The 24,201-nt window shown below is 37.2% G+C and overlaps 1 pseudogene; it reads left to right on the plus strand.

The window, feature by feature from the left end:
- Positions 1 to 23,691, plus strand: part of LOC140532191 (NEDD4-binding protein 2-like 2 pseudogene) — an 82,935-nt pseudogene extending 59,244 nt beyond the window's left edge.
- The last annotated feature ends 510 nt before the right edge of the window (positions 23,692 to 24,201 follow it).

A 24,201-nucleotide genomic window follows, 5' to 3' on the forward strand; every position in this document is an offset into this window, starting at 1 on the left:
AAAATCCCAAATGGGGTCACAAAGAGTCATAAAGGACTAAACAACCAAAACAAAGGTAGAAAACCTTACCTAAATAAAAAAATAGAATAAATAAAATAGAATCAAATGACCCAAGAAGGCAACAAGGAATAACAGAATAAAGTCAAAGATTTAAAAACAGAGGAAAATGTCAAGTATGTATTGTCCAAAATTGACTTGGAAAACAGGTTGAGGACAAAAGATTTCAGAATCTTAAGTATCCTGACCAAACAAAAATGTGAGCACTATATCCTAAAAAACCTTAAATGAAAATCACCTAAACCTTTTAGAACCATAGGGCAAAGTGAAAATAGAAAGAATCTCCAAACTGAAAATAACCAGAGAAAGTCATGGCCAAAATCTAGAGCTTCTACATTAAAGAAAGATAAATTCTTCAAGCAGCCAGAAAGAAAGATTTCAAGTATCAGAGAAGCACAGACAGAATCATGCCAGACCTGGCAACAATAACAACAAAGAAGCAGAAAACTTAGAATACAATATTCCAAAAAGCAAAAAATAAAAGCCTTGTAACCAAGAATAACTTACCCTACTATGCTAAATATAGTTCCATAGGAGTGAGTAACATCTTGAATATAATAAAGGATTTTGAAGAGTTCCCAATGAAAAGATCAGATTAGAGTAAAAACTTTGAAATGAAAGTACTGGAGTCAAGAGAAAACTAAAAAAGTATATACAGTGGAATAATTGGAGGGACAAAATGTTGATGAAGTCCTAACCTTATGTTCCAATGATGCAGGGATGGCCAAGTGTCCTTTAGAATCCTAATGTCTTCAAGGATCACAGAAGATAAACACAGTACCTAGGTATAGATTTGTTCTGTTTTGTTGGTTTTAAGAGGAGAAAAAAAGAGGAGGGATAAACTAGGAAAGAAGTGAATAGGAACTTACTGCTTCACATAAATGGGATATATAGAGAGGTGTATGTATATGTATACATGTATATATATATGTGTGTGTGTATGTATATATATATATATATATATATATATATATATATATATATATATATATATATATATATATATATATATATACATGGTTGAGTGAGTGGGGATATTTTGACCTCACTCCCATTGTAACCATAAAAAGAAAAGTTTAACGAGTAGAATTTGGTATGAAAATGCATTAAACTTAATAGGAGTACATCAGGGATAGGAATGAAGGGACAGAATGAAGACATAAAAATGAGAGTAGATTTAGGGAAGAAATACAAGTAAAACAAATTTCAACTTTGGAGAACTGATGATAATGGGTGATTAAAGAGAGATAAAAAAAATAAAAGAACCAGCAATCAGGGTTTGAGTTTGGTCAAGAGAATATGGTTAGAGGAGTGAAAACCAACTGCTTCATTTAAATATAATAATATATAAACACTAATAAGTGTTTATTAGAGTCCTTCTCTGTCTTCCCCTTTTCCTCTTTGTGAAAAGGTAGGCAGAGGAAAAGTGAAAAAAAAGAATAAGAAGTTATGATGAAAGGAAATACATTATGAACAAGTCATAGTGGTTAAAAGGCTGGAAAGAAATCACCTATAAAATTAAGGAGTATAAAATAATGAATTTAGAAAGAAGAATCCAACAACATATTGTTTGGAGGAAACATATCTGAAACAGAAAGATCCACACAGAGTTGAAATAAAGGGGTGAAGCTGTATTTATTATATATCAGGTGATTTTTTTTGTAAAAAAAGAAAAAGGATAGCAATTGTGACCTCAGACAAATCATCAGGAAAAATAGACCTGGTTAAAAGAAATAAGCAGGGAAATGATGTGATGTTTAAAGGAACTATAGATATAAACATAATAAAAACATACAGTATTTGTATCAAATGGTACAGCATCCATATACTAAACAGAGAGAGATAAAGTAGAAAAAGACAACTATAGACAAATGTGCCTAATAGATATTGATGTAAAAATATTTGAATAAAATGTGTATAAAATATAATGTATTTAAAAGATTATAAACTGTGACCAGATTGGATTTATACTGAGGACACAAGGTTGTTTCAATATTCAGAAAAATATAATCACAATAGTCCAATTAATATCAAAACAAAAAAGATTATATTAATAGATATGTAAAAATCTTTTGACAAAATAAGTACTCCTTTATCTTTAAAAATAGAATTAGAAATCATAAGAATAAAGAACAATTTTTAATATGAAAAATAGTATCTAAGCCCAAGAGTTAGCTCTATTTATCTTTCCTATAAACTAGGATGTTCATTGTCAACATGACTATTGGATATAATTCTAGAAATACTACCTATAACAAATGCCAAAAAACATAAATTAAGGAAATAAGCAAAGACTTAACAAAAGTACCACTTTTAACCAATTATATGACATTTTGTTTATAGAACCCTAGAAAGTCAACTAAAAATAAGTGAAAGTATAACTTCCATGAAGTAGAAAAATCATTGTCCTTCTGATATATTACCTACAAAATTCAGGAGGAGATAAACACTTCCTTTCAAAATAATTTTGGCATGTGTACAATATCCTGGAGTCTAGCCACCAAGACATACCAGCAGGAATTACATGAATACAACTACAAGATAATCTTTATGGAAATAAAGAGACCCAAATAATTAGACAGATATTAAATGTGTGATGAAGAAAAGCCCTGAGAGACAGTTTCCAGGTAATTAGTAATTAATTTATTAATTAGACAATCTGGAAATCATTAAATTTGGTCAGTGATTTCTCTTGGTAACCAAAGAATGCAAGGAAGAATCCCCTGACAGGTGAACTTCAACCCTGATTGGTGGACATTTAATGAGGAGGGGGCTCAAAGTCTTCAGCTCCTCCTTCTGAGAATGTGGCTTGATCATGAGACTCTGCAGCCTCAAGGCATAAAGGCAAGGGAAGCTATTTCCATCTGGGTCTCTCTAGCTATTTTTTTCTTCATGAACTGGGTTGCCCTACACTCTAATGGAGGGGATCAAGAGCAGAGATTTTCTCCCTCAGGCAAAGGCTCATGCAGACTTGATTCCTTTTATAGCTAAACAGAAATTAGGTTTTCCAGTTGGGTGAAATCCTGCCCAATCTAGTTAACAAGCATGTGCCTTGTGGGCTAGGAGTAATATCACTCAGTCAGAGACTGACTGACCTTTTCAGGAGTTGGGTCTCAACAGAAATAGAAATAATAGAAAATAGAAAGAAAAGGGTGGATCACAAATGAATAATTATTAACATAATATGACAATATTAATTTATCTCAGTTGATATGTTATTGTGGATATGCCTATAATAACAGAAATGACAAACCTACCTATGTTCATTTACTGATTTAATGCTATCCCAAACTACCAAAGAATTACTTTATTGAACCAGAAAAAATGATAATGCAGTCCATTTGGAGGGACAAAAGGTTAACAAACTCAAGAGGAATAATTGAAAAAAAGTAGGAATGGATGGGGCTTGCAGCAATACTGGATCTCAATATGTACTCCAAACAGCAATTATCAAAACTGTTTGTTATTGGTTAAGAAAAATCAAAAAGTAGATAAGTGGTTCAGATTAGGTATGCTTGTCCCCAATGTCATAGAATAATGTTTGCAGAACCCAATGGTTCCAGTTGATATGGAGAAGAACTCAATATTCAACAAAAATGCTGAGTAAAAATAAATGCATTTGGGCAGAAATTAGGTTTGGACCAACATTCACACCATATACAAAATAAGTTCCAAATGGATACGATATTGTAGCTATAACTGGATCCAAGAGGTTCAAGGAACAAGGCTACTCCATGTTCAAGTTACTCTGTCAGTGTGAATTCACTCAGAACTATAGGTCACAAACTACTACCCTTCATTAGTCAGCCAGAAGACACATTTGATTCCAAGTCAAAGGCATTCAGTGAAGTAACATGATAAGAAGGATAGCTAGAAAACATTCCTCCAAAATCCTAGGACATACTCATGGTTGCATTCACATGCTAGGAACAGTGAACACACTTAGGCAATATGCATAGACACACTCAGAAGGAACACTTGTGCCGAGGTTGCATGCTTAGAAAATTAGGACCAGGACATATGGGGGTGGGCCCTAACATATAGCTAACATGTGTGACCAGTGACCAGGACATGCGTAATGTATGATTCACACCTCAGATGCCTCAGAGCCACCAGTGCCTTCAGAAGATGGCATCGTGCTACCCTGTTGGTCATTTGGCTTCTGCCAGATGTGGTTCTGTTGGATAATTAGTTTTTGCCAGATGCTGTTTCACTGGACACACATGGTAGCTGCTGGTCACTTAGACAATGCTCTGCTGGGAAGCTTCTCCATGCTTCCAGCTTCTGGTTTCAGCTGGAGTCTTTGGCTGGAGTGCTATCTCTTCCTAATTTGAAGAGTATGCTTTGCCAAGCTTTCTAAATTTAAAGACCTGAGGCTTTCTATAAGTTCTTTTAGAAAAGCAGCAGCTTTTTAAATCATGAAATCATGAAAAGTACTTTGGTGGGGGTAAAAATTCTCCCAAGCTTTTCCCACACACACCCAATCCTTTCACCCCCACATCATTTCTATTTAGACCCAGGTTAGAATTGGTATTTCATCTTCAGCAAAAGATTCTTTGCCCTAGAAATCAATCCTTTTAGAGCACAGAGTAAGATCATACCCAGCTATTTATTGACCTTAAACTTAACTTTATCTTGTGAGTTCCAGTTCCTAGTCATGGGGGCTTTATTCTCTCCATCAGAGACCTTACTTTAATATAGGATGAGCTTTCCTTATACCTCCTAATTTTAATCTCCATGAATTAGACTATACCTAATTGTCCTCTGCTCTAAAGGCATCCCCACTCCCAACATACTTCTAGGGCTTTCTGGGTCCATGCCCCAGTTTCTCACTTCCAAAACTTGCATTCACCCATATGTAGATAAGGGTGTATAGAAGTGTGAAGGTGGGAGTGGAGGGAAAGCAGAAAGCAAAGATCCAATTCAGGGGTCAAGATCATTGTCATCCCTCTTCCTAGCCATATTCATGCCTATGTTATGTATGTATTGTCAGTTAAACCTAAAGTTTTTTCAAGCTTTGAACTCCTTTACATATGTAAGGAAGAGACAGAGACAGAAACAGAGAGAGAGAGAGAACTCCAGGCTCTATATCCAATGACCCCCATTCCACCTAATACCAGTTCCCCAGTGAACACACATAAGAAATCCATTTATCCAAATCATTGCAAAGTAGAAACCGGAGAAGGTATACACAAGAGAATACGTATCAGACAACACAGAATGAAGGAACTATCCCACTGGGAGTGAGATAACTCAGTTCAACCAAGAGTGTCCGAGGGGAAACTCCAAAGTCTCTACAGTAGCAAACTGGGAATAGGGACATGATGAAGACTACCTGTTCCTCTCACGTCTTCCCAGAGTTTTTTCCTTCAACAGTCTGAAGTGGCGTTGGCTTCTTCCATCTTCTCTCTCAAAGCAGGAAACCAGGAGCACCCAAAAGATGTGTGTGCAAAGTAGGACTGTTTGAAAACTGAAGCTCTCCCCTTTCATCCCCACCTCCCCCAGACCCTCGTGTAGTGTAGGACATTCATTCCACCAGTCAGAAGAAAGTCCCATATCAATGGGTTTTGACACAGAGGTTACACATAATTACCCTGATTTTATAGATAAGAAAACCGAGGCTGGAGATGTCTACTTCAGCTATAAAATGGGAATTATAATATGACCTAAAGCCCAGGGTTTTTGTGAGGATCAAATGAGATATTTGTAAAGTGCTTAGCACAGTTTTTAGCATACAGTAGGTGCTTAATAAATGTTTGTTGCTTTCCCCAAACCTGGAACAAAATAAAACATTCAAAGAGCATCCATCAGCCAACAAAAGAAGGTGTAGCCAGAATAGAGGAAGTACATTTAAAGCAGGGGTAAGATGTTCAGTGGAGATATAGCTTCAATTAATCTGAGCACAGTTGTAACTGCCCCTGTGGTGCCCAGGCATGGTGTTTGACTGGTCAAGCCTAAGGAAACACCAGGAGTTCCTTTTCCCTAGCTGTGTGTGTGTGTGTGTGTGTGTGTGTGTGTGTGTGTGTATGTGTGTGTGTGTGCATGCACTTAGGTGATCAGGAAGCTGTAAATTATCTGAATCTTAGGTCACCTGGGCCAAATAAGTCACAAAGATGGGTTTCATATCTTTTAAGCAAAACAACCTTACTTAACAGTGAACTAGCTTAACAGTAATATACTGGTAATGTTTAACGACCAACTCTCTGGGAAGAAAATGTACATGTGACATACCTGTAAGTTTAATATGCATTAAACATTTTCTCCATCACTTTCTTTAGTCAATCAACCCAAAAAAGAGTCCTGACATGTGATATTTATAGATTTCCCAGATGTAAATGCTTATACTGAAAATTGAGCAGCTGTTTTTTTCTGAGTCAATTTGAGCTGGCTCCAGCTCACATTATTTGGACCCTATCACACTTTCTTAAATGCAGATTGGGCCTTTTTCTGTGTAGTTCTGAGATAAATACTGAGAGAGAATCTGGGAAGAGAAGTGAGAGAGAATCTGCCTGTCAGATGGCAAGATCCACATGCATTTGATGGAAGGCTGGAATCAAGGCAATTTATATTTAGTTCTCATCTGTACCTTTTGATCTGGCCTTCTTAATTATGCATGTGTGTTTTCACAGAAAGACACTGTGCTTGCCAAGTTCAGTTCTGTAATACTGCTGGCTGTCCTTACAACACACAGGCTATGCAAGGAGAGAGAAATTGAACATGATGGTGTGGAGACTCCAGGTAATCCCCCAGGTGGCAGCGAGCTGCTTTGTTTATTATGACATAAAAGAGGGTGACATTATGCAGCATGCCATAAATCAAGGATTCATCTCCTGCCTTTGTGGGGGAAGGTGCTTTTAGGGGAAGGGGGAGCCCACCAGAAGAAGTGAGGATTTTTACCAAGCTATAGCTATTTAAGATGTTTTATGACTCACCAGCACATCACCATTGCGTCTTCTGTGCATGAAGCTCTTGGCTTATTGAGTAATTATTGTACTGCTACCTTATACTTGGAAAGCCTAGAATTATGAGGAAAACTAATTGGAAACTGCAAAGCAATTGTTCCTTTTCACACATATTTCTTTCTGATGACAAAAAATACTCATTAGGACACATTTTCCCTGTTATTTTTCCCTCTTTATCATGATGAACTCAGCGTGAACAATTGACAGTGAAGACATTTAATTCATGTACTTTAGAGTCATTTCCAGAGCCATAGAGCATGGGGCCTGTGACTGCAGCAATGGAGCAAACCCTAGGCTGCCAGATGGCAGATGAAAACCCTCAATCACAGCCAAAACTTGAATGCAAAGAGGATGGCCTTTGTGGCATCTGAAATGGGAAGGTGGGTAGTCACTAGCAGTTTCTGTATTGTTACCAGTTGTATACAAAAAAAATGCAAACTCTTCTTTCATATTCCATTTGCCACAGCTATGAATGTAACTTTGCAGGACCTCTCTGCATCCTGGTACATCCTGTGCTGTGTGCCTCTGAGTATTTCTGGCAGGGGACAGAATTGAAAACCAGAGTAATATTTCTTAAGCTGGGATGTAATGATGGTTCTCTGAGAGGGGAGTCTTAGGCCACAAACCAGTCAGACACACTTCCCCCACTCCCCGAAAACATGAGTTTTCTTTAACAACTGATTTGATTTCTCTAGTTATGACAAGATTGTCAGAGGCAAAATAGACTTTGCCACTGTTTTCTGTGTCAGAGCAGCATCTCAAGTGTGTGAAACTTGTTCAGCTAAAAGCTGTCTTTCACTATTTCCTGAGCATCTGTTAGAGAGTTTACTTGGATCCATTCAGTCATGTTTAGCCATTTTTAAAATGCCACCTAAGAACTGCAGAGTAACCATTTGAGGAGCGATGGATGGCTTTGCTCAGTTACGATTATCAACTGAAGATGAAGACCATGTATGGCAATGCATTTATTCTTATCAGCATGATGATAAAAAAAATTTTCTACTTAAGTAGGGGCAGCTTGTATTTAATGTTACAACTATACATGAGCCGTCAGGTCACATACAAAAGGAAATAACAGAAGACAGTTGCAGAAAGGAGGTTATGTAATGAGATTAAGCCAATGAAAGTCTGGCATCTGACAGTAATTCCACTAATAATGTGGAAACTCTGCTCTCACACCCAAGTCAAGCTATTTTTCTTCTTTCTTGAAACTTCACTGTATCCCCTTTATCACCAACAAGGAGAAATAAAATGCATAAAAATGGAAGGAAGAGGAAAAATATCTCAGGCTGTCAAATTCATTGCTGGAAAATACAAGGGTTTTTTGATAGGTAAATTTCCTAAATAGGAAAGGACCACAGAGTCTTCAACCATTCAGAAATAAATATGCCATCTTGATTTTATAGTATTCACAAAAACCCTATGGTGCCATAACTCTCATCTTCACAAATGTGGGACAATGGTCATTAGAACTGCCTGAAAAATCGCTCAAATGAGGAAGACATCAAAAGTCAGTGAAGCAGGCATTTCTTAAGTGTAAGTTAGTAGGTTTTCAATCACTTCAGTTTCACAATTTGACACCATTAAGTCTAATATATGGATGCCTGCTAGCAGAGCTACCATTAAGAATCTATCAGTATTTCCATTATAAACCCCATTTTTCAGGGGTTAATAACTTGGTCATAAAAATTCACTGCAGGCTGAAATTAGGTCTTGAAGGGAAAAATATCTCCTTCATCCCAACAGTAGAGTTGCCTTACATATTTCTGAGACTGGGATGGGCAGAATCTAGGAAAGGTGGGTTAAGAGTAACATTTCATCTCTGGAGAATTAGCTTTGGATCTGAGTGTTGGCTAAAGTGGAGTTGAATCTGGCAGTTTAAACACTGGCCCTTTGTAGGAATTGGTTCTTCTAACCTCACCACTGAATGCCTGGGAATTTCTTGGATTTCCAAGACAAAACTAACCTTGTTTTTTATGAAAACCTACAGAATGCCAGACCCCAGCTAATTTCCACCCCAGCCTCAGCCCCAAGTCTTTGGCTCTGTATCAAATATTATTGCACAAAAATATTTATCAGCAAAGCATCTTGCTTTATTTTAAAATATTTATTGATGTCATTGGTTTTTACAAAAGAAAACATATTTAAGACATGTTGTATATGTTTTCTTCTCTCCTCTGGCACTGCCACCACTCTAGTGCATCCTCTACACTTTATGCCTAGGCTATTGCAATAATCTGCTGGTTAGTTTCCTTGTCTCAAGTCTCCCTTTACTTTCTCTTCAGTGGTCAAACTGATCTTCCTAATTTGGCTGGTCTGACCATGTCACAATCTTATTCAGTAAACTCCAGTGACCTCCAGGATCAAATATAAAATCCTCTGACATTCCTATCTTATTCCACCCCTTTAAAACTTGCCCACCTCCTGCCTTTCTAGTCTTGTTATACTTATTTCCACCCTCTACCCCCAAACATACTAAGACATGAGCATCTTTACTGTTTCTTGCACAAGAAACTCTATCTCCTGGTTTTTAATTTTCCCTTGTTGTTCTCCATACCCAGAATGCTCTCCCTCCTCATCTCTGCCTCCTGGTTTCTCAGGCTTCCTTCAAGACCCCACTAAAATCCCACCTTCCACAAATCGCCTTTCCCAAACCTCTTTAATACTAGTTACTTCCTTCTGTCAATTACCTCCAATTTACCCTGTATGTGTGTGTGTATATATACACATATATAAAAGGACAGATGATATAGATAGAAATATTATTTGTGTGTATACATTTGCATGTCATCTCCCTATTAGAGAATGAAATCCTATGCTTTCCCCAGGGCTTAGCACAATGCCCGATACATAGCAGGTATTTAACAAATGCTTGTTGACTAAATCACTTTAGTAATCGCTCATCTTTCTAAATGATATGCTTGAATTACTTTTTTCTACATCCCTGATATCTAATCCTATGCATAATTATCTTTTGTTCAATTCTCTGATCTTGCTGTACCTCATCTTGGATGGCTGGACACTAGGTACTTCTGTTTGTAGCTATTCTGTTTGTCCTATATTTGTGATGCTTGAGGGATTAGAAGTACATGGATGTCCCTTCCAGTGATCACAGGGTTCTAAAATAGGCTGACCTAGAATTTTAAGGTAAATTCTTGATTGTGCTGTATGACCACATCTTATATTTTATCTAGTTAATGCCAATTTCTGATGGCTACCTCTTATACAATTTTTAATTGCTGTATTCCCTTGCCTTCAAGTTTTGTGGAAGGAGGACTGTCTTTTGTCGTAATTAGTCATTTAGGCCAAAATATTTTATTTTGCTTTGCAGTTTCCGCCTGAAAATCTATGACAACTTTCCTTCAGTCTTCTATTTTTAATCTTTGTTTTTCATCAATGATAGTTGATTGAAAGCACAAAGTACAGACCTGTTGGGATAGTAGAATTATAGGATGTGTATCAGCAGAGTTCCCTGAAAACTTGGTAAAGTGCTGAAGGTGAGACTTTGTTTAGTACTTTTATTTTAATCCATGGAGGGCAAAGACTTGCCCATTGGTACTTGTCAACCCATTCCTACTTCACAAAGTATAAATGATTGAATTTTGGTTACAGGGAGTAATTATGGTTGAATTGATTGGCTTTGGCTGTTTTGGGTCACTGTCATTAACTGACCATCACCTGGGAAGTATCTTTATCAGGTACCATATTGTCTTTTTGAGTGTTAATATTTCTCCAAATTGGAAAAAAAATTGTGTTTTAAGTTAAATTGATTTTCATTTTATCAATGAACAATAACTTTTTCCTCTCCTGATATTATGCTTGGTGCTAAAGGGCATATAGGAGACTAATTGGGCATGGCCCCACACAGGGTTTAGGGAGAAAAAGTTAAGAGGAATCTATTAGATTATGAAGTATAAAATTGTTTTCCCCTTATTATAAATGCAGCAAGAGTTCAAGGACTACAGAATTCCACAAGACTCGTGGTAGTCAAAGGCTTCAAAAAGGAAATTGAATTCTAAATGGAATCTGGTTCTTTAACTAGTGTCTGCAAATTTGTTTTTAGAAGTATTTTGTTCACTATATTTCAATATAATCAGTTTCTATCATAATTCTATGTATTTTATTGGTTTAAAAGAAATTGTTCCGAAAGGGAATCTAGAAGTTTTACCAGACAGCTAATGGGGCCAATGTCTAAAACTTAAAAGCTGTTTGAGGAATTCTGAGTGTAACAGTAAGTACTCCAATATATACAGGGGGGCCTGCTACCACAGGTTCTTAGATCTTCATTCATAAAAGGAAAGGCAACTTTTCAGAGGTTAACAATCACTTTAATCAAGCACATGTATCATTCCTTTAACCAAGCACATATACCATTCACCTAGTTCAGGGGAGTCAGCACCCTGAACTTCAAAGAAAATACAGAGAAATCAAAGATCAACAGACATGGCTTCCTCTGCCTGACCATCAACAGACAGGTCCAACTTTCTGATCATAGTTACCAGAGAGAGAAGCAGACACCAGGGTTTTCCAAGCTGGGGGGTCCTTGACGGCTTCCCAGATTCTTCTTCTGGTCAAACAAACACTTTCAAGAACTAAGCCCCAAAGTAAAACCTCAACTCAAAGTATTTATACCTTTTTTAGAGGCAGAAAGCATGACAACCCTTGAGAACCAGTGCCTCGTTAACAAAAGACTTGGGCTTCGCACAAATCTTCCCTAATCAGACTTCCCTTAATGTGTAGGCCTATTAATGGGTGGGGAAGATCTTTAATCACATTAACAATACAAATAGATATACTGTTTCTAGTTAAAGGAACTCTTTTTTCTGTACTTTACTCCTAGTAAAGATTGTAAAGTAAAGTAAAGTTCTTGATTGATATAGGCAAAATTCAATCAGAGGCATTTGATTACACTAAAACAAAAACAGCCAAAGATCCCACTTTGCTTGCCATCACACTCCACCCTTCCATGATCCTTGACCATACATTCTAAATAGCTATGGATCTTGGAACAAATAGAGCCATTATACTTTTCGTTTATGCTAAAAAGAACCAGGAAAAGATCCCACTTTGCCGTTACACTGAGCTAGACCTTGAATGATGGTTAGGATTTGAAGAGGTAGAGAGCTGTGTGCACTCTATGCTATGAGCAAATGCCTATACGTAGAAAGTAGCATATGGTCTGCATGAGACATTAAATGGAATACTCTTACTGAAATAAAGAGGTAAAACTTGGGAAGAAATAGAAAATAAGATTATATAGAAAGTATGGAATTTTACTAGAGAGGGCCCTAAAAGCAAGGCATGTAAAAAAAAATGACATATCTGTGGAACTTTAAGGTTGTAAAGATTTCCTCACAATAAATCCAAACATGTTTTAAGCATCTATTATGTGTCTGGTATTATGCTTGACACTGGGGATATTAAGTAAAAAATGAAAGAGATCTTCCCCATGATCTTGCATTCTATTAGGGGAAATAATAAGTATATAGTGCAAAAATTATCCCTATTTAGCAGAGAAATAAACTGAGGCTTATTGAAGTCAAATGATTTGCTTAGGGTCATAAAATTAGCAAATGTAAAACTTATTATTGTTTATAATTCATTGAGTTGCTTACAAACTAGATTGCCCACAGTAGAATTCAAGGATATGAAAACAAATGTCTTACATATGTAAAGATCTCTATTGCCATGGAGAGTAATAGAGGTGAGAATTGTGAAAGTTGTCCTGCCACAACAAATATAGAAAAATCTGCCAGTTTTGGAGCCCTGCATCTGGGGAAATCAAGCAGCTGATCTGAGTCTCAGTCCTGAGTGGCAGTCCTGAGGTGAAGAGAAGTGCTTGTGTAGTGGAGCTGGTGAAGATTCTGGAAAGGGAGCCCTACTCAGAGATCCTGGGCAGAAGAGCTTGTGGTTGCTTCCAGACCAGAGAGCAGACCAGGAAAGGAATAAATTCCTCTCCCTTGATTGTTCCACCTTAGAGGAACTGAGAACTTACAGGTCCCTACAGTATACCCTCCACTTGACAAAGTACTCAAAAGTCAAGTAACAGGCTGGGAAAATGCCCCCAAAAGGGAAAAAAATAAGACTATGGAAGGTTACTTTCTTGGTGAACAAGTATTCACTTTCATTCTTTCAGATGAGGAAGAGCAAAGTATACCATCAGAAGAAAACATAAAAGTCAAGGCCTCTGCACCCAAAACCTCCCAAAAAAAAAATATTCAATGCTCTCAGGCCATGGAAGACCTCAAAAAAGATTTTGAAAATCAAGTAAGAGAGGTGGAGGAATAATTGGGAAGATAAATGAGAGCAATGCAAGAAAATCAGGAAAAGTAAGTCAACAGCTTGCTAGAGGAGACCCAAAAAATACTGAAGAAAATACTTTTAAAAATAGGCTAATTCAATTGGAAAAAGAGATCCAAAAGGCCAATGAGGAGAAGAGTGCTTTAAAAAGCAGAATCAACAAATTGGAAAAGGAGGTTCAAAAGCTCACTGAAAAAAATAGTTCTTTAAAAATTAGAATAGAGCTGTTGAAAGCTAATGACTGTATGAGAAACCAAGAAATTAAAAAACAAAATCAAAAGAATGAGAAAATTGAAGACAATGTAAAATGTCTCACTGGAAAAGCAAATGACCTGGAAAATAGATCCAGGAGAGACAATTTAAGAATTATTGGCCTACCTGAAAGCCATGATCAAAAAAGAGCCTAGGCATCATATTTCATGAAATTATCAAGGAAAACTGCCCTGATATTCTAGAACCAGAGGGTAAAATAAATATTGAAAGAATCCACCAGTCACCTTCTGAAAAAGATACAAAAAGAAAAACTCCTAGGAATATTGCACCCAAATTCCAGAGTTCCCAGGTCAAGGAGAAAATATTGCAAGCAGCCAGAAAGAAATAATTCAAGTATTGTGGAAATACAATCAGGATAACACAAGATCTAGCAGCTTCTACATTAAGGGACTGAAGGACTTGTAATATGATATTCCAGAAGTCAGAGCAGCTAGAATTAAAACCAAAAAATCACCTACTTAGCAAAACAGAGTATAACACTTCAAGGGGAAATAATAATTATTCAATGAAATAGAGGACTTTCAAGCATTCTTCATGAAAAGACCAGAACTGAATAGAAAATTTGATTTTCAAACACAAGAATCAAGAGGAGCATGAAAAGATAAACAGGAAAGAAAAATCATAAGGGACTTACTAAAGTTGGACTGTTTACATTCCTACATCAAAAGATAATATTTGTAATTCTTGAAACTTTTCTCAATATTTGGGTAGTTGGAGGGATTATACACACACACACATATATATAGACAGAGGGCACAGGATGAGTTGAATAGGAAGGGATGATATCTTAAAAAATAGAATTAAGGACTGAGAGAGGAATATATTGGGAGGAGAAGGTAGAAATGGAATGGGGCAATTTATCTCTCACAAAAGAGGCAAGAAAAAGCTTGGGGGAAGGGGGGGAATAACACACACACTCAATTTGTTATGAAAATCTATCTTACACTACATGAAAATAGGGGAGATGGGGATAAATGGGGTGTGGAGGGATGATAGAAGGGATGACAAATGGGAGGAGGGAATAATCAGAAGTAACATTTTTAAGGAGGGACAAGGTCAAAAGAGAGAATAGAATAAATGGGGAGTAGAATAGGATGGAAGGAAATATAGTTAGTCTTTCACAACATGAGTATTATGGAAGTCTTTTGCATAGCTACACATGTATAGCTTATATTGAGTTGCTTGCCTTCTCAGTGGGGATGGGTAGGGAGGGAGGAAAGGAGAAAAGTTGGAACTCAAAGTTTTAGGAATAAATGTTGAGAACTGTTTTTGCATGCAACTTGAAAATAAGAAATACAGGTAATAAGGTATAGAAATCTATCTTGCCCTACGAGAAAAGAGAGAAGATGGGGATAAGGGAAGGGAGGGGTGTGATAGAAGGGAGGGCAGATTGGGGGAAAGGGTAATCAGAATGCACAGTATCTTGAAGTGGGGAAGGGAGAGATGGGGAGAAAATTTGCAACTCAAAATCTTGTGGAAATGAATGTTGAAAACTAAAATAAATAAATAAATTAATTAATTAACTAAAAGGAAAAAAGAAGGTTATATAAAGCTTTTAACCTTGTTTTCTTTGAAGTTCACAATCTAAGCCAGAGAATGTCAGATGATAACAAGCTTATATCTTTCAGGCATTTCTTTAATCACCTCTGCTGACATAGGTCCTATAATCACAGGTAAGAGTCGCAAAGCTTCAGACAGAGTCATACTTAAGTAAAGCGTAGGTCAGGATTCAAAAGATATTGCTAAGTCTATAGATGGGCTTCTACTTTCACTCAGAATAATCTGATCTCAAAAGGCCAAGATACCTAGTTTGAATCAATCAAATGTGTAAATAAGATGTGAATGTTTTCAGTCAATCTGGAAGATTCCAGGTTTTGAAAAGATTATGAAGTTAGGTACTGAAATAAAGGCTATTGACCTGACTTCAGAAACTTTGCATGATTGACTGTGAAGATCAAGTCACACCCTTTGGGCTAGGTTTAAAAATAGTAAACAGTTCAGAATCAGCTAATCCATTGGTAAATCATTCTAGTGATGGAAGAGCTCTAGTTTGTAGGATTGTAGTTTGAGAATTGAAGGCAAGCCCCTGAGATAGAACTGTTGTTATCCATAGTCACACAAGGAAAGGCAGATTTAGAGAGTGTAACCCCTCACAGGAGAGAGAAATGCTGACTTACAGACTCTACAAAGGCACCAAGTGCTATATGCTTTTGGAGTTCTCTCCAAAATGGAATGAAAATGACCTCTGCTAACAAGGAAGTTATGAGATACACTTCTGGTTACCCCTCTGCCATGTGTTGTGCCTTACTACCCATATATTCAAAATTTATGCTCACTTTCCCCTTGTATTCTTTATGTATTCATATTCCCCAGAGACCATGCCCTAGATTTTTTTAGAGAATGTTTTTTTGTGGCTATTATTCTTCCTATACCATCATAGTAAATGCCTTTGCTTAAAAGCTAATCGTCTGCCTGATTGTCAGTAGGTAACCTTTCAATGGGGGCTCATGAGCAACAATTCTAGAAACTAGACATTCAGAGTTAGCCCTAGAATGCTAGGAATACTAGTATGTTGCTCTCTAGGGAGCCAATTGCTTCAATGTGAGTGGGATCTTGGGTATATAGTAGTTTTTATTGCACACATGATACAAAGCAATCATTGTTAACACACTGAATATTCTGTGCCTAAAACTTCAAGTAGCCTTAAACATAGAGCAACACAAAAAACATACATAGACATGCAAAGAAAGATAATATTAGCTTCTTTCCCACATTGATGTTGCCTAGAGTTACCACATATAATCCAGGCCTCTGAGGTAGTACTCTAAAATGAAGGTGTATATTGTGGCTTGACAGCTGAGTATACTGGAGAGAAGAGGGGTAGAGCCTGTGAATAAGTATTGATGGTAAGTCAAAAAGTGGTAAAACCTAAGGAAAGCCATCTAAGTAATCAGACTTCCCAGAACTACATGACTCTGGGGCCAGTGTAGGAATCTGCTGCAAGGAAGCTGCAAGCACACCACCAGAATTAAGATCAGAAACCAAGAGAGATCTTATTTTTTTTATATTTTTTATTTATTGATATTTTTTATATTTTGCACTAGACTGTACTCCACTCTCGCCCTCATGTGACTGACCATTCCTACTACCTTCTAAATGATGTTTGACTGGAAAATTGTCTCACTCTATCCTTTTGTGGGTTCTGCCTCTCTAGAATTAGCTTTAAGACATTGTTTAAAGGTGTTCTAAAGGATTTGGAGGAGAGCTCAGGCGAGTCCTTGCCTTTTCTCTGCCATCTTGGTTCCCTGTCTATATGGTTGTTGATAGTTTGTATGTTTGCTTTCCTTTTGAGACCAATCTGATCTTATCCCTAGACCATTTGTTTATCTGCTGGGGACTTGCTCTTATTCTTTTATACTCACACAATATATATATTATATATTAGACTTTTATCAAACATTATACATTTTTTTCTTTTATAATTAACCATCTGCCTTCTTACTTTAGATTTTGTTTGTGTAAAATTGTTCTGTTTTATGTAATCAAAATTGTTTTATTTCTTGAGATCCTCTCCCTTGATTGTTTACAGACTCTTCCCCAATCCATGATGGTGAAGGTATCTCTCTGTTCCTCTAATTTCTTTATGTGACATTTCATATGTCTATATATTTGAAGCTAATTGTGATATATAATGTGAATTGTTGGTATAATTCTAATTTCTAACCAACTGTTTTCTAATTCTCCTTGGATTTTGAACAGAAAAATCCTTACCCCAGTAATTTGTGTTTGTTTCTGATTCATGCATACTTAACATGTTCCTTTTATTATATTTTTTTCTATTTTAACTGGTACCAAGTAATATTGATGGTTGTTAATATTTATTATATTTTGAGACTGGGTATTGCTAATCCCCTTTCCAGCTTGCTTTTTAAAAAATCCTAATTTCCCTGGAGATTCATGACCGTTTGTTTCTCCAGATGAATTTCATTATTTTTTTCTAGCTCTATGAGCTATTGGACCTGAAAAAAAGGAAATTAATTTAGATATGATTGGGTTTTTAAAAATTAGCTTGACACCAACCAGTCATGAGAACTTTAATATTTATCCAATTATTGTTCTTTGTTTCTATAATGCATAGCTTGTAGTTGTAGTCATATAATTCTTGTGTATGTTTTATTATATTGATTCCCAAATATTTTCTATATTTCATAGTTATTTGAATGAAATTCTATTTTTGAATCACTTCATGTTGAACTATTGGTAATATACAAACAGGTTAGTGATTTCTGTGAATTTATTTTCTTGCTAGTTTGTTATACCAGTAAATTATTTCAATTAATTTTAGTTGAATTTCTGAAATTCTTGGAGTAAGCCATCATTTCATCTATAAAAAGTGATCCTTGTATTGCTTCTTTGCCTTTTCTTATTTCCATATGTATGTATGTATGTATGTATGTGTATGTTCATGTACCATAGCTAGAATTTCTTAAAACTATATCAAATAATAGTGGTGATGGTAGATATTCTTGCTTTAGCTCTGATCTTATTATGGGAGGGAAGGGAACTTTTCTTCCCCCTTCCCTTCATTCCAGATAATTCTGGCTCTTAATCTGAGACAGATATTAATGACCATATTAAGGAATATGGATTCATTATTTTTTTATTTTCAAGTATTTAATAGAAATGAATTCTATTTGGTCAAAAACTTTTTCTGAATCTATTAATGTAATTATTTGGTTTTATTATATAATTTATATCATTGCTTTATTTATTTTATCACATAAATCATTTGTTGATTTTGTTAGAAAGTTATAATTAAAATCTTATCATTGTAAACAATCTTAAATATATTGTAACTTCTTTTCTAATATTTCAATCTTTTTTTTTTGCTTTAGTACCAATTAGGAATATTAGTCTATTGTTTTCTTTCTCTGCTTTGTCACTCCTTGCTTTAGGTAGAAAGAATTTAGTACAATATCTTCTTTTCCTAGTTTTAAAATAAATTTTTACAATACCTGAGTTAATTATTCTTTTGATATCTGATAGAATTTATTTGTAAATCCATCTAGTTGTTTTCTTTAGGAATTCATTTATGATTTGACAACTTCTTTTCTTCCTGTTCAGTTATTTAAGTTTATAGTCTTCTATGAATCTGAATATATTACATAACTATTCATCATTGGGCAAAATAATAATTTCTTTTATTTCCTTTTCATTTGTTGTGCATCCTCTTATTCCATTTTTTATATTGGCAATTATTCTCTTTTAAAAAAAAAGTCAGGAGAGTATTGGTGCTGCCTGCTGTGGACAGAGCCCAAAGGGTCACCCACGGCTGCAGTGTCAAGAGCCAAGACCTCCCGGGCTTGCTTTTCTCCTTTCTCACAGATGCCTTATTGTGAAAATTAAGCTAATTCTTTGGGACATGGTTAAAAAAAAACCTAGCAAGTGAAACATGCAATAAAAAACTGAAATCAACAGAGGAGGCATACATGGCCATGATGATGGTGACCATTTTCACACATCCTAAGAGATAACAGAGAACAACTGAATACTTTTATCTATTTTTGATGACAAGGAAAATGGAAAAACTCAGGACAGCAAGACTGAAACTACAGTTTTGTTGAAACCTTAGGGGGATGTAATCTTTTATAATAGGCCAGATATTATTGAATCATTTCCTTCAGAAAACTTACAGCATGCAAGTCCTATAGTAATCCATGAACATCAGGGAAGTATCTAGAAATAACTGGAAATATTAAAGGAATTAGAATGGAAAGCAATCACAAGGTAGCTATCCCAGTTAGTGCTGAGGAAGTGGAATACAGCATAAGCCAAGCATTCATAGGACCTATTTACAAAAGTTTCCTTTCAAAAGAAAAATAAATGAGATAAAAGAAAATATCACAGAAAAAAAGCCACTGGTGGATCGGAAAACAAACAGAACCCTTCTAATAAACTGGATATAGACTAGTTATCTCAATTATACAAAGAAATTCAGGAGGAGGCGGAGCCAAGATGGCAAAGTAGAAAGATGCACATACACACAGCTCCGAGCCCACAAACCACAGAGCGGCTAGAGGGGACCAAGCCAGGGCGAATTCTGCACCCAGAGACCACGGAGTATTGGAGCGAGGGAGATTTCTGCTCCGGAGAGACCTGCAAACCTCTCACGGGGGGTCCTTCGCGCCGCGGACTGGGCGCCGGGATGGGGAGCAGAGTGCAGTCCCGCCGAGGCCACGACACCGAGGGGAAGAGATCCTCGAGGGCTACGGGGACGGGATCTCCAGCGGCCACGCGGGTCCCCCCACCCACAGAGGGACCTGCAAACCTCTCTCAAAAGGTCCGTCGCGCTGCAGACGCGGTGCCCAGTCCGGACCTGCGGCGGCCGTGGCTCCGAGAGACACGGATCTGGGAGGGCTCCAGAGACGGGATCTTCAGCGGTGGCATGGGCCCCCCCACCAACAGGTGACTGACGGGGGTAGGTGAGAGAGTCTCTTTGGCAGGTTGAGAGGGGAGTGGGGTGCCCCCATGGCTTGGGCCCCCCCAGGAGATAGAAGCTGAGAGGCGGCTGCAGACAGGGGCTCCCCAAGCGGGCGGGAGCCTGGATCCATTGTGGAAGGTCTATGCATAAACCCCCTGAGGGAACTGAGCCAGAGAGGCGGCCCTGCCCATGACCTCAGCACCTGAACTTAATTTAACACTGAATAGCAGCCCTGCCCCCACCAAAAACTCTAAGGCGGGAAGCAGCATTTGAATCTCAGTCCCCAAACGCTGGCTGGGAGGACCAGGAGTCGAGGTGGGTGTGAGGAGAACATTCAGAGGTCAGGTCACTGGTTGGAAAAAATGCCAAGAAAAGGGAAAAGAAATAAAACTATTGAAGGGTATTTTAGCGGAGAAAAGACACTTCCTCCCTTCCTTTCTGATGGGGAGGAACAATGCTTGCCATCAGGCAAAGACACAGAAATCGAGGATTCTGTGTCCCAGCCTACCCAATGGGCTCGGGCCATGGAAGAGCTCAAGAGGAATTTTGAAAATCAAGTTAGAGAGGAGGAGGAAAGACTGGGAAGGGAAATGAGAGGGATGAGGGAGAAGCATGAAAAGCAGATCAGCTCCCTGCTAAAGGAGAATCAAAAAAATCTTGAAGAAATTGGCACCTTGAGAACTAGCCTAACTCAGCTGGCAAGGGAAGTGCAAGGGGCCAATGAGGAGAAGAATGCTTTCAAAAGCAGAATTAACCAAATGGAAAAGGAGATTCAAAAGCTCACTGAAGAAAATAGATCTTTCAAATCTGGAATGGTACGGATGGACGCTAAGGACTTTTCGAGAAAGACAGATATCTCAGATTCGAAAAATGGAAGATAATGTGAAATATCTTATTGGAAAAACAACTGACCTGGAAAATAGAATCAGGAGAAACAATGTAAAAATTCTGGGACTACCTGAAAACCATGATCAAAAGAAGAGCCTAGACATCATCTTCCATGAAATTATCAAGGAAAACTGCCCTGAGATTCTAGAACCAGAAGGCAAAATAAATATTCAAGGAATCCGCAGAACACCGCATGAAAGAGATCCCAAAAGAGAAACTCCTAGGAGCATTGTGGCCAAAATCCAGAATTCCCAGGTGAAAGAGAAAATATTGCAAGCAGCTAGAAAGAAACAATTCAAGTATTGTGGAAATACAATCAGGATAGCACAAGATCTGGCACCCTCTACATTGAGGGATAGAAGGGAATGGAATAGGATATTCCAGAAGTCAAAGGAACTAGGACTGAAGCCAAGAATCACCTACCCAGCAAAACTGAGTATAATACTTCAGGAGAAAAAATGGTCTTTCAATGAAATAGAGGACTTTCAAATTTTCCTGATGAAAAGACCAGAGCTGGAAAGAAAATTTGACTTTCTAACACAAGAATGAAGAAGAACCATGAAAAGGTGAACAGCAAAGAGAAGTCATAAGGGACTTACTAAAGTTAAACTGTTTACATTCCTACATGGAAAGACAATATTTGTAACTCTTGAAACATTTCAGTATCTGGGTACTGGGTGGGAGTACACACACACACACACATGCACACATGCACACATACATAGAGACAGAGTGTACAGAGTGAATTGAAGAGGATGGGATCATATCTTAAAAAAAAAATGAAATCAAGCAGTGAGAGAGAAATATTGGGAGGAGAAAGGGAGAAGTTATATGGGGCAAATTATCTCTCATAAAAGAGGCAAGCAAAAGACCTATTAGTGGTGAGATAAAGAGGGGAGGCAAGAGAAAAACATGAGGTCTACTCTCAACACATTCCACTAAAGGAAAGAATATAATGCACACTCATTTTGTCAGGAAAACCTATCTCATAATACAGGAGAGTGGGGGACAGGGGCACAAGCAGGGTGGGGGGGAGGATGGAGGGGAGGGCATGGGGAGGAAAATGCAATACGAGGTCGACACTCATGGGGAGGGAAAGGACCATAAGAAAATAGAAGTAAAGGGGGACAGGATAGGATGGAGGGAAATATAGTTAGTCCTATACAACTCAACTAGTATGGAAATCATTTGCAAAACTAAACAGATATGGCCTATATTGCATTGCCTGTCTTCCAAGGGGAAGGGGTGGAGAGGGAGGGAGCTAAAGAAGTTGGAACTCAAAGTGTTAGGACCAAATGTAATGTTCTTACCACTGGGTAACAAGAAATACAGGTTAAGGGGTCAAGAAAGCTATCTGGCCCTATAGGACAAAAGAGAAGACGGAGACAAGGGCAGGGAGGGAGGATAGAGGAGAGAGCAGATAGGTCACAGGGACAATCAGAAAGCTCGGGTTTGGGGGGGGAGGGGAGAAAAGGGGAGAAAATTTGTAACCCAAAATTGTGTGAAAATAAATGTTAAAAGTTAAATTAAAAAAAAAAAAGAAATTCAGGAGCTTGAGAGCAAAAAAGAAGATTTGGAAGGCAATTGTCAGGAATTTAAACCCCCTCAGGAACAATTTAGCTTATATTATCAAGGCCATTGCAATGACAATTTAAAATCTGATGAAGAAAAGAAAGATACTTGGTTTAGTACTATATATTCACCCCCTGGAGATGAGCAGTATTTTAGTAATGAGCCAGTTGGCTGGAACGTTGAATATCCAGTTAATGGACAAGTAGAACCTACATTTTTTAACAACCCAGTTCCTTCCTTTAGGCCTGAATGGCAACCAGTGGGATCCTCTTCAGTTCCTCATAGCCTTTTTCCTTCTGAGTTCAATTATCATTTAAATTTTCAAAGATTTAATCCCTCTCCATCTCCGCCACCAAATGTTTTCCATGCTCAAGATGTTAAATTATGTGAAATGTACAATGGATATAAAGTACTCAGTAGCAATGCAAATTGGAATTGCCCAACATTTGATCGGACTAACAGATATTCTGATTGTGATGGGAGAAACAGTATTATGCAGGCCTCTAGAAATGGCCACCATGAACAAGATGGATAAGAAAGTAATGGTTTCTGTGAAAGAAGAGAAGAATCTTGGGAAGACCCTTCTTTATTCCAGATGCAGAAAACAGACTTATAAACCAGCAGTTCCAAGAGGAAAGGCTAATGAGGCTACTTATTCTTTTAAGAGGTCTGCCTGGTTCAGGGAAAACAACATTGTCTCATGTTCTGCTTGGTCAGAATTGTGGGGGCATCATCTTCATCACTGATGATTATTTTCGGCATCGAAATGGGTATATGTACAACATTAGACAACTTGGTGATGCCTATGACTGGAACCAGAGCAGAGCAAAGAAAGCTATTGATCAGGGAAGATCTCCAATATCCAATGGAAATGGCTATAGGCAAAGGATACCAAGCAGAGTTCCATGAGCCTGAAACATGGTAGAAATTTGATCCTAAAGAATTAGAAAAGAGGAATAAACATGAGGGTATCTCATGAAAAGATTGCACAGATGTTGGATCATTATGAATATAAAATGTCCATCCCTATTGTAATGAATTCAGTGGAATCTCCACATAGAAGGTCTGAGAGACTTTGAAGACAGAGGTGGGGAGGCTGTGTAGACTCGTGGAATCACTTAGATGTTGCAAAGTAACTAATATTCAGTCTGCTTTCAACTAAAATGATCTTGTAGCTTACCCTTAAAAAACAAGCACTGAGATTTTCTAGATGTTTTTAAACAGGTTCAAGTCTAATAAAAAAAGAACCATCATTACCTCACAGAGTTTGCTTCCAGAAAACTATTTAAATTTTAAAATGTAAACGAAAAATAGTTCATAAATTGTAAAAAAAAAAAAAAAGTCAATTAGTTAATTTATCTATTTAATTACTATTTTCAATGGTTTTCCTTTTTGTTTTTGTTAATATCTTTTTCTTCTTTCAGAATTTCCATTTTCTTGTTTATAATGTTCTATTTATGTTGTCTATGGCTTTTAAATTTTTGTTTTCTAGCTTTTTTAGTTGCATACCAAATTTTATGTGATTTTGACTATAATTTCTTTGTTCTTGAACTCTTGGCTACATGATAGAAGCATTTTTCTTTCATGCAGAAACTGTATTTTGGCTAGGAGTTTCCTGAGAAATTTGGAATTTCTTTCTGAAACTAGTATGTCGAACTGTTTCTATCT

The sequence above is a fragment of the Notamacropus eugenii genome, chromosome 3 (assembly GCF_028372415.1).
Source record: "Notamacropus eugenii isolate mMacEug1 chromosome 3, mMacEug1.pri_v2, whole genome shotgun sequence".
Taxonomy (NCBI): Eukaryota; Metazoa; Chordata; class Mammalia; order Diprotodontia; family Macropodidae; genus Notamacropus; species Notamacropus eugenii.